Here is a 12,429-nt window from a genome sequence, read left to right as displayed (position 1 = left end):
TAAAGGTAACATATACCAAGGTTCAACAAAATTAAATCAGTACAATAAAGATAGCAAGATAGTAATAGCAATTTCACATTTTCTCTGACAAACAGGGTTCATGCAAATTTGTAGCTTTCATCACACCTCTCCTATTTCCAGCCCCTAAGGTCTTCAGTCAGAACACATGCCCATAAGTACTACTGATGTACCTAAATTACTCCTAATGTTTATGGGCAAGACTCCAGACATGTTAGCTAGCCTTGGCAGCAAAATTGGGCTGACCACTGTTCCTGACCCTCCTAGTTGGGAGAGAAGTCTTGTATGTGACATTGCCCTGAGGAGTACAACTCCATCCCACTCCCCAATGCTGCAGTAAACCTCAAGGCCTAGTTAGAAGTTGTATTTTTTTCCTCAGGCTGCTGACTCTGTGCCTCTTATGTTCAGCAAAACAACAAGAAGAGTACCTATGTTTCTTCAGGCTCTGGAGAAAAGGGATGACGAGCTCCACCCTGGTTTTTAAAATTCACTTAGTGGTAAATTGTTGAGCCCTGCTCATGAGACCTCTAGACAGCTTGTCATTTATGGAAAATAGCCTCAATAGATTGCTCCAAACTAGAATCGTTCCCACTATATTACCCCATGAGCAGGCTCTCAGCTGGGTTCCATCCGCTGATCTTACAGAAGGAATGTGCATCCTTTTTATTTTATTCCTTAACTTGGCCTTTACCAATGTTTGGAATGTATTTCTCTAATCTGGGGGTACAAATCACACCCCTTTCATGGTATAATGCTATTACCTCCATGTTTCAGAAAAGACAAATGGGAGCGAGCTCAAATCTCCTTCCCCTGAAGGTAATAATAGTGTTTCGATCAAATACATTCAGCATTCCACACACTCAAAGGATTTACCCATCAGATATGAATGAATCTCCAATTCTGGTATATTTATTTCCTTCACTATGTTTCCCTCCCCAGAATTCAATCCAAACAAATGGTGACCGTATAACCTAAGCTTGTTATACCATCTGGGGCCATAAACTTCATCAAAAAAAGTAACCAAAATCCCCAGTTTCCCCTGCCTTGTTCTCTTACTAATCTATTAAGGAGGTTTGAAACTTTTGACTTCAACCCAGTCAGCTTGGAGATTTCCCCTTCTGTCTTCACACTTTTGGACTATAAAGTTAGCCCCAAGAATCCCAGATTTAATGTTCCAGCCATAGATTTCCATCCCAACATTGGGTTCCAGTGACTGGTTCTGCACATCTGGGTGAAAATGCATCTTGGGGGAAGGTGTGTGTAACTTCTCACCAGCTCTGCCATCCAATGCAGGCATCCTTAGAGATCATGCTCTTCTCTTTCACCTGCTTTCATGAAGGTGGCTTCCTCCTCTTCTCAGCAAATCTCACTGGGACGTCAATCCCTAGACAAGGTTTGTACATTTCCCTTCTGTTTTCTTTTCCCTCTTCTCACCTTTTATATTAGCAGCATTTCCTTAGGTTAGGATTTAGTAGACGTTTAGGATCTGTAGAACATTTCTATAGTGTGTGTGTGTTTGTTTCCCGTTGCTATTCTTTTCTTAATAATATTTTTCACTTTAAATCAACTCCTGTTTATTCTAAGAATCTGCACACCCTCATGAGGTGTTAGATCAAATCCTGGACCTATACATCAGGCAAGACAGTCTCAATAATATTTGCCCTAAGCATAGATATGTACAGGCTACTAACTCCTTAAAAGGAGGATGTTCATTTCATCAGAGTATATACATATATGGGCCATCTGGGTAACAACTACAGGAGCACCCAATGCATCTGGCAACAGACCATGCTCCAAGACAGTAATTGCAAAAACTGTATATATCATAGACATTAAGTGCAGATGGATGTAAACCACTCACATTTGTAGTGACAGTCCTATTTGCTGAACCACAGAATCCTTGGCTGAAAGCTACAGGCTTCCTGAAACCCTGTGTCCTTTGCCAGGTCCTGAACTGTAGTTATTCACTAACATTTCTTGTTCCTACATAACCTTTTTCTTCCTATTAGGAGATAGTGGATGCATTCAAAGTATCATACCAAACTCTAAACAGTGGGTTTGTCAATATAACTAATGAATACAGCTTGTTCACTGTAACCAGACTCCTCCCCCTTATTCTTCCTCATGTTATGTTCAAAGTTTGATTATCACTTTCCAGCTTGGTTCAAGCTCTGGTTCAACATGATATTTGAATACTGGAACCCTTACAAACTGGAGTTCCCCATTCATTTCAAACTCCATTCTAAACAGAGTTACAGTTTTCTAAATAGGTTCTAGATCAAATCAAGCCCAAACTGGCTTTTGAAGCTAAAATGAATAAATTGAAGCTATCATATGTTGGTCACATTATGAGAATAAAAGAGTCACTAGAAAGGATAATGATGCTAGGAAAAGTTGAAGCAGCAAGAATAGAGGAAGATGCAATATGAGATGGACTCTATAAAGAAGCCATAATCCTCAGTCTGCAAGACATAAGCAAGGCTATTAACCAATAGGACACTTTGGAGAACACTAATTCATTGGGTTGCCATGAATTGAAAGCAAACTGGCAGCATATAACACACATACACACACTCGTGGACTTAAAACTTATTTAGAAGAGTGTAAGTCTGTTTCAGATTGCACTGCAAACCTCTGTTAAACACTAGTTTTAAAATCTCAATGTATGGGGAGAAAGACGCTCTTATTTGCTATGGCACCTGTATTCAGAATCACAGTAAACTGAAGCATGGTCAAGCAACAAAGCATTCAATCAAGCTCTGAACACTAGAGGAGAAAGGAGGTGGGAGAAGCATGAACACAAAAACAAGCCTGATGCATGATGCTGACAAATCAGTTTAATTGGTTTATGAGGCCAGAATACAGTATGTGTCTGTGTATGAAAGGACCTACATTATTATTGTTCTAATTATTATTACAACATAGATAAAATACAATTATAAAAATCATAAACTACAATTATAAAACTCATAAAGATGGGAAAGGGGGGGGAGGGAGGGAGGGAGGCCAGCCAGCTAGATATCTCAACTTTGTTGTTGCCCCCAACTATAGGCCTGGTGGAATAGCTTTGTTTTACAGGCCCTGCAGAATTGTGATAACTTTGACAGGGCCCTGGTCTCATTTGACAGAGCATTCTAGCAGGCAGGCCTGTTCAAGTTTTCCTGCCTGCAAGCTGAGTGACAGCCTATGGACACTTCTAGCCAGAGACCAGCTGTTGCTATGGCCAGAATGAACAGCCCCTGGGGACATTTATGGCTGTGGAGAGGGTTACATTCCCACAGATCATGCTTGCCTCACCACAGTCAATGCACCCCAGTGAGTTCTAAATGCATCTGTTGGTCTGTTGGTTTCCAAAGTTGAAGTCAGAGAGCGTCTTAAGGACCCATGAGGCCACACTTAACTTGTGAACCAGCTGGAGCTTCATGGTTCAGACCCAAGGCAGTTCTGCATGTAATGAGTCATCAGTGGTCCACTCCCTGGAGGCACCATTGCATGGAGTTCCACTGCAGCCAAGTCACAGCATGCAAGCTGTAAGGCACCACCTGATCTGGACATGATGGAAAATGCCATCGGCTTCCATTGAGTGGAGTGCCTTCCTGAACCACACCCAGGATTCATGACTTCATGGGTATAGGTGATAATTGTACACTGTGCAGCGTCCAAGTTTGCAGATGATGTCAAATTATGTAGGCAGGCATGGAACCCCAAAGTGATCAAGTATGAGCCATCCTGGAGGCCTTTGATAAATTAGGTGAGTGGCCAAGAAATGGCAGCCCATCAATGTAGCTAAATGCAAAGTGATGCACGGAGTCCCAAACTTCCAAATGATATGGCCACGCTAGTGTGGTTCAGTGCCATCAGGCCCAGACCAGGAAAGTGATTTAATGTCTAAGTTGAGGAATCTGCATGGAAATGTCAACCCACTGCATTAAGCTGCTGCAAAGGCAACCCCATGCTGAGGATAATTAGGAAAAGCAATTGAGAAATAAAAAACTGCAAAGATCATCATGCCCTGAAATAGCACGGGTCCCACCGCTAATTCTGAGTTGCTCTGTAAACGAAGTCTCATGATCACTTCTCAAAAAAGTGCTGACCAAGAGGCTAGAAAAAAGTGCAGAGAAGGGCAATGAGGAGGATTTTGAAGGATTGATCAGATTCCTTCCGAGTGATAGGAATGCAAGCTTGGGACTCTTAGCCTTTGGAGAGGAGACGCCTGAGGGGGATGATGAGTTCATAGTGCCCTATAAAATTATGCATGGAAGAAAAAATTGCCAAAGAGAAATTCTTTTTCCTTCCCACAATACTAGAACTCAGGGGCATTCATTGAAAATGCCAGTGGAAGAATTAGGACCAGATCACAGGAAACACTCCTTCACGAACGCAGGATTGGTGTCGGGAATGTAAACATTTGTCAGAGGTGGGTGATGGCTACCAACGCGGAGCAGTTTCAAAGGCCTGATGCAGATTCTGGAGGACAGGAAGTCACCCATTCATACCAATCCAGGATCCTCCTGATCCCGGACGCCAATGCCCTAGCAGACCAGGTGCCTCAGGTGCAGCAGCATGTCAGAAGGCTACTGCTTTCATGGTCCTGCATGCAGCCCCAAAGTCCCCAGGTGGCCACTTCATGAGAAAGTAGAATGCTGGACTAGATGGACTCTGGTCTGATCCAGCAGGCTAGTTCTTATGTTCTTAAAGAGTTGGGAGCTGATACCCAATCTCAGATCCTCCCCAGTTCAGCCACAGCACCTCTGTCTTCACTGAGTTTTGCTTCATCCAACTTTGTTTCATCCACTTCACTAGACATCCAAAAAACTGGCCAAGTTGTCCACAGTGACGGTTGATCAGTCGCTCATCAACAGATATAACTGGGGATTATCAGTGTACTGATGACAACCCAGTCCATAATTCCATTACCAACTGGGCTACAGGGAGCATATAAATGTTAAATAACATTGGGAAGGATTGGGACACCAACAAATGGTATGATGAGATTCTCTCTCCCAATGCCAGCCTCTGGAGAAAAGAAACCAGCTACTGCAAGGCTGTTCCTCTTATTCCAGTGTTGGCAAGGTCATGGGTCAAAAGAGAATAATCAACCAGGTCAAATGCTGCTGTTAGATCAAGAAGAATCAGCATCACTGACCCACCTTGATCCAGCTGTCTTTATACATTGTCAGTGAGAGCAACTAATGTCATTTCCATCACATGACCAGGTCAGAAGCTGGACTGAAATGGGTCCAATGCTAATGAATCATCTAGGAACGCTTGGAGCTGCACCGCTACCACTCTCTCAAATACCTTACTGAAATCCGAGACTGGGCAGTAGTTAGCTAGATCCAACGGATCTACTGATGTTTTTTTCAAAAGCAGACATACCACCACTTCCTTCAGTTCCACTATAAAACCCCTACAGATTTGTAATGTCCCTCAGGGGAGCCCACAACCCATCACTACTGACTTTTACCAGCCATGATGGACATGAATCCAGAGGATGGTAGGCTTTACAGTTGCCATGATCCTATCAACATCAGCCTACCACCTTTGTGGAGCTTCCAGACTCCTCTTGTGCTTTTCTCCTCCCTTGTCCAGGGCTGGCTCCCACCACCCAGCACTCACCTCAACCCAGCTGACTGGTGGACAGCCCCCACTAGGCCGCAGAAGAACCTGCCACCCAGGAGAGGCTCCAGACACCTCCACTCCACCATCATTGCAGGAAATGGCAGTGGAGGACAGTGCAGAAGCACAGTGTCGGCAGAGTCCACCACCTAGGCCACAGCAGATGACGCCTGCTGACTTACCTGCTGTGAGGGTGGGGGCAGCATGGAGCAGCTGAGAAGATGAACAGGAGAAAGATGCCCACCCAAGAAAGTGACCAACTGGCCCAAGCAGGCCTCCAGGCTGATGCACAATCTGACACCACAGCCCTGCCAGCCACTGCCCTAATTACTAGCCCTTAAAGGGGCGAGTGGGTCCTCAGGCCAGGGGACCAATCTGCAGACTGGCAGTGCCCAACAGATGGCACAAGAACCAATAGGGGCTTGACAACTGGCCCTACCCATGTGGGAGAAGACAGAGGTGGAGGATAAAATGGAATGAAGTAGAGGAGCTGGCAATGGGGTGAGAGAGAATAGAGAAGAAGAGAGGAGAGAGAGAAAGCTTTAGGGAGTTAGTAGGACAGTCTAAACCATAGGTGTCAAACTCACGGCCCACCAGATGTTATGGACTACAGTTCCCATCATCCCCTGCCAGCATCATGCTGGCAGGGGATGATGGGAACTGTAGTCCATAACATCTGAGGGCCACGAGTTTGATACCTGTGGTCTAAACAGACTAGAGAGGGACAGGGGGGAGTCCCAGGTCCATGAGGCATGAGGTCTAAGCCCTGCAAGTACAGCCAAAAGATGACCACGTGAGTAGTTACATACTTGTATTCTAATTGTAGCTGTCAAGAATACAAACAAAGGTGACCGGCCCAGATAGACTGATTAAACCTCTACAGGCTTTAGTAACTTGTGCTTTAAATGTCTTATAATCCTGTAATACCTAAAGTATCTTACAGCACAATGCATAATTAAGCTTGCTGTAATATAATTGGATGACCAACCATTCCAGTGTGACCCGTGAAAATGGAATACATCCCATGATTTTGTGAAGGAATAATATTAGTCTGGGATAACCTATGACAGTGGTGGTGAACCTCTGGCACTCCAGATGTTATGGACTACAATTCCCATCAGCCCCTGCCAGCATGGCCAATTGGCAGGGGCTGATGGGAATTGTAGTCCATAACATCTGGAGTGCCAAAGTTCGCCACCACGGACCTATGATGACTTTGGGCATGCCACTGTCTCTTATACCACTGTCGATCACAAGGTTACTTTAAAGATAATAAGCCAGGAAGCCATAGTGATTAGAATCGTAAATTAGAGTATCAAAATAGTACCGGGGAGTACAAAATTCACTGGCTCATGAACTGATCTACCTCACAAGGATGGTGTGAGGATAAAAATAGAAAAGAGAAGAAACTATGCATACCACCCTAAGTTCTTTGAAGGAAGGGCAACATAAAAACAACAGGTGGGTGGGATCCATTATGGTGGGACTATAGGAGATGTGTTTTTTTTAAAATTTATACAGTCCTTTCCCCCTAATGGTGTTGCAGTGAGACTGGTTCAGAATCGCCATAACTGTCAATCCAAAGGGCTGAAAGGAAAATATTTACGTCTGGGAAGGGAAATTAATGTAACTGCCTTAACCATAGCTAAGAAACACACCTGTTACATGTGCTCAAACTGGCATAGTTCAGCATGATCTGAAAGTAACTTCAATTATATACTGCCCGTATTAGTATTATTAATATTGACCTGCCGTATAACAGGTATAATTGACATGTCGGTGTAAACTGGTTAAGTTACAAAAACTAGCTTCGCATTAAAGCTTTTCAGCATTATGATGCTACCAACTAAATCTACACCTTGTTTTTGTCAGAACACCAGGGCAGAGAATCTTCATCTCTCTTAGCTAGTTTTTTGGTTCAATGTGCTAAGTGGCTTACTCCACACAATTCTACATTTCCAAAAAAAAACAGATTATGGTATTGTTTACATGGGAAGTTAGTCTGAAAAAAAGTGACAATGAGTAATAACTTCTTCCACCAAAAAACAAATGACTGGGCATGACCAAAGCATATATTTAAAAGATGTGTGCTGTGTGTTACAACATCAGCAGTCTTTTACTCAGACTTTTGTTAAAGAGTTGCTGTGGTGTTCACTACATCCTAAACTTGACTTTTTTTCTGAATAAGTTGTAACTTATGATCCATAGAGAGAAATAGGGTGATCTAGTTCCATATTCTAATCAATACTGAAACTCTGCATATCATATTATTAATCAACATCCGATATTTATAGACAAACATTGTAGATTTCATTTCCAGGTACCAGGGGCACTCTTGAGACACTTAATGGCACAGGGCTGTATTTAGTTACCAATAGGTGTTGCAATTGTACATGCTGCTAATTAACAGCAGTTGGCAAGTCATATCTATTATACAGTGGATCCTCAGTTTTTGCTGCTAATCCATCTGGCGACGGGCAGTGAAAACCAAAAACTGCGTACTCTGAGGCATGCCATTTGTGCATGCGCAACGCCATTCAAAAGTCGCCTCGGAAGCCAACAGAAGCCAAGATGACTGCCGATCTCCAGGCGACCAAACAGCCGGGGGTGACCGGCGAAGACCAAAACCGTAGATCTCTGAGGGCAACAAAGACTGAGGTTTGACTGTACATATTTATGATTCTGCGTCCATAAGATTGATCAGAGACATGAGTAACAATTAAGGTGCAGACAATGTGGATATCTGTCCCTTTCCTTTTGAAACTATTGGATGCTGGGTTTAGCAAGAGGCTTTGGCATGAGCAGAAACACTCCCAGCACCTGGCCATTAGTCTGTGACTCTGTGTGAGCCACAGTAAAATAATATATATGTAAAAAAATGTTCACCATGAATGAAGCATATACAAAGATGGATATGTTTCTAAGTTATATAGCTTTCCTCCTTTAATAACACAATACTTAACAATATACAGCACTTATCTTATTGGTACTTAAAATTAATTGCGAGTTAAGACTAATGCTTAAATTCTTTCTGACTAGAATCATTTTTGCACTTTGGTTAAAATGATGAGTCTATTAGGAACTGTGGAAATATTGTTTTTTAAAAATTCAGAATATGAGATTAAGGACTCACAATAATGATTTTTTGCTACAAAGATGATCAGTCATGCTGCTATTTTTGAAATCAGACTTTATTATTGATTACATTTGTTTGGGACATGATGGTTGAGAAACAGTATATAAATCTTAGATTAGTGTGAAGAGACAACATTTTAATAGTTTTGAGGTGTAATTAAATGAATATGCTATAGCAACATGTTTTAATATGTACTTGGCCTTTGTACTAAAACTGCAAATGGCAAATACTATACGTTACGATATTTTAAAAGCCAAAGCCAGCATTGCCAGTAGATGGCACTTCTGCTTCATAGCGTACAGTAAAAGCATACAAATCACATCCTGATAGTGAGCCAATCTAAATAACCCATTGTCCTTTTTCTTAAATTAAAAGGCAGAAAGTTCTGAAGAAGTAACAGATGGGTCTCCCTCACGCATTTGTCTTTCCCCAAGAAAACAGAAGCTACAGGATTAAAAACACACCACTGTTTTCTATTCAAAGAAAGGCTAGAGTTCATCCTATCCAACTCCTGCAAGCAGGAAACACTAGCATCTGGAAAGCAGAACAATCAATTGTGGACAAGTTGTATCTAAGTGGTACAGCACATCTGTTGCATGCATAAGGCCTCAATCCCTGGCGCATGAATTTCAAGAATCTCACATGGGAGAAGACCTTTCTTTCCTTGAGACTTCAGAGAGCTGATGCCAGTCAAAATTAGCCAATACTGAGCTGTCTGGACCAAATGTTTGATTCAGTATATTCCAGCTTCACATTATCTTGCCAATTTCTCAATCCACACAGTCTTTACAAGGTCTTGTGCACGGCCTCTCATTTGTTCCAAGTCATACATGAAGTGGTGGGAATTAATAAACTTCAGATTGCAGTAGTGGTTATGGTATTGGGTCTGGGATCTGAGAGACCAGAGTTCAATTTTCCACTTGGCTTGTTCAGTCCTCCGCTTAGCCTTGGGCCAGTGACACCCAGCTTAATCTACCTATTATCAGCCAGATTTGTCTGGGTTCTGATCCCCAATCACTGGGACATACCTATATTTTTAAGTAATATTACAAAGAGAAATTAAATTGGCACTATCATTAGGTAGATTTTTACAAAGTAAAATATGTATATAATTTACATGAATTCCAAATTTTACTGTATTATGTGTCATTAGATAGGTACACGGCATGACTTGTGAACTGCTCTGAGCCACATTTTGGTGGGGAAAGGGTAGGATAAAAATCCAGTATTATTATGGTAGATTTCACAGCTGCCAGATCTTTAGCTGGTTGTTGGCCTTCATTACAATTCGAGCCTCACCCAGAGGCCTAGGAAGTTGTAATGCATTGGTGTAGTATTTGTACGGATCCCAGCAGGGCTGCTTTCTGAATTTGACAGATGTTAATTTTGCCAATTCAAAGATGTTTCAAGTGCTGCCCTAGTGTTTTCGGGATGGCGCCCAGCATGCCGATTACCACTGGGACGACCTCAGCTGGTTTGTGCCATAGACATTGAAGCTCAATTTTCAAATCATGATATCTAGTGACCTTCTCGTGTTCTTTTTCAATGACCCTGCTGTTGCTGCGAAATAGGTGACTAAGTGGCAGATGGCCACCTGTTCCAGCACAGGGACTACCTATACCTGGCTGGGTCACAGTTGGCCAGGTGGGTGGTGGTATTCTGTGTTCTTCCCCTTGACTGTTGAAAGAGATGTCTGGACGCCAGGTGGCAGATGGATCCAGGTTACTCCTCCTTTCTATCTTTCTCTTCTTCTTATCTCTTTCTTTTTTCTATCTGTTTTCTTCTGTGCAAACCGGCTTTTGGGAGAGTTTTCTACTAGTTAATATGTGGTGCTACTGCCTGTGATGTTCAGTAGGCATGGCTATATATTTACCTTTGTATTCCTTTGTATGGTGACACCAGCTGTCTAGAATTATTGTTAATTTATGAAAAACTGGTCTCAATTGGTTTAATTGTATTTATGATGCTTATATGTTCTATTATTACTGTATTGTTTGGATTTTTATTGGCATTAAAATGCTATGTCTATGTTGCTATATTTATGATGTTATGTTTATTGACCCTATGTTATTGATGCATTTATTGATGGTTGTTCTACGATGTTATGTTTATTTATGTTGTTATTATGTTGTTGTGCACCACCCTGAGCCTTTCGGTGGAGGGCGGTATATAAATTAAATATACCATACCATACCAAACTCTTATGTACAGGAACACTGGAAGAGAACAGATCTTTGTTATTAAACAAGAAAAAAAATACAACAGATTACCACAGGCAGCTAGAAATACAGAATGGAAAGAAGAAAGGCCAGCAATACAGAATGGAAGGAAGAAAGTCAGCCAGCAATCTGGATGGATGCATATACAGTCTAGAGTCACAGGTGCAAAAAGCTTAATTGCCAGAAGTTGTAACTTTCTCTTACTACATTGCTTCACAAACAATCAAATTAAAAATACATGTGCAATTTGTTGGTATAGTTGAAATCCTAGAGCCTTGACAATGTCTGTCAAAATTATGGAGTTGTCACTAGAGTTATCAACCTCCAGTTGGTGCCTGGAGACCTCCCACAATTACAACTGATCCAGACAATAGATATCAGTTTCCCTAGAAAAAGGGCTCCTTTGTAGGATGAACTCTATGGCATTATATTTCATTGTGGTCTCTCCTCACATCATACCCTCCCAAAGCTCCACCCCCAGATCTCCAGGAATTTCCTAACCCAGAGATGGTAACACTCGTTATTAGAGAAGGAACAATAAATTATACAGGAAGGAATTAGTAAATGGACAAGGAGTTGGGCGAACATGTTATTAGATTATTAAAAATGACTCTACTGAAGCCTTGCGCCATTTTACAGATACCAACTTACTATGTTTCATTTCAGGACAGCTACAATAAATTTCACTTTAATTACTGCAACTTTCTTAGGATGACATAAAGAAAATTAAAAAGCAATATTAAAATTTAAAAGCTCTTTAATCCTTCCAATCTTTGCAGGAAGGAGACCTCAAAGATTAGCCCTTCTCTCTTATGTTTCTAGCACCCTCCTTCTAAACTAGTATTCTATCCCTAGATTCTTCCCTCTAGTTAGTTTTCGTATTGTCCTATGCATATTTTTTCCTAATCTCTACTCCTTCACATACAAAATTCTCCGATTTCAGTTCCCAATCATTCCATATTAGACTTTTTTTCCTGCTATCAAGCTGACTTGTGGCAACCCTCTAGGGTTTATAAGGCAAGAGACGTTGGGAGATGATTTACTATGGCCTGCCTCCACATCATACCTGTGGTAATCATTAGAGGTCTTCCATCCAGAGGCGAACAGCCTGTAGGGTTCATGTTCCCATCCACATGCCTTTTGATCATGTTGACAAAACGGCATGCGCCCCAGTCACACACACATGAGCCCCACCCCCTCCCTGCCTCCCTGCAGGCCATCTCCTGCCATCCCCAGAGCCTGGGGAAGGGCAGGAACAGCCTGCAGGGAGATGGGGGCAGGGCTTGGTGGTGGGCAGCCCCACCACCTTGAGCCGCACCTCCATGCAGGCTGGCTTTTGCCCTCCCCGGGGTCTGGGGATGGCAGGAACCAGCCTCCACAGAGGACGGGGTCATGGAGCTCAGCAGCGGTCAACCCGCCCGCCGAGCCTGCCCCCCA

General features: G+C 42.4%; 1 protein-coding gene across 1 annotated transcript in view; it reads right to left on the bottom strand.

Annotated features, from left to right (window-relative positions):
* PFKFB4 (6-phosphofructo-2-kinase/fructose-2,6-biphosphatase 4) overlaps nucleotides 1–12,429 on the bottom strand; it is a 75,708-nt gene that overhangs the window by 48,215 nt on the left and 15,064 nt on the right. The window lies entirely within an intron of this gene.

Source organism: Sphaerodactylus townsendi, linkage group LG03 (assembly GCF_021028975.2).
Source record: "Sphaerodactylus townsendi isolate TG3544 linkage group LG03, MPM_Stown_v2.3, whole genome shotgun sequence".
In the NCBI taxonomy this organism is placed as follows: Eukaryota; Metazoa; Chordata; class Lepidosauria; order Squamata; family Sphaerodactylidae; genus Sphaerodactylus; species Sphaerodactylus townsendi.
The sequence above is the reverse complement of the archived record's forward strand: the minus strand, read 5'-3'. Positions and strand labels throughout refer to the sequence as shown.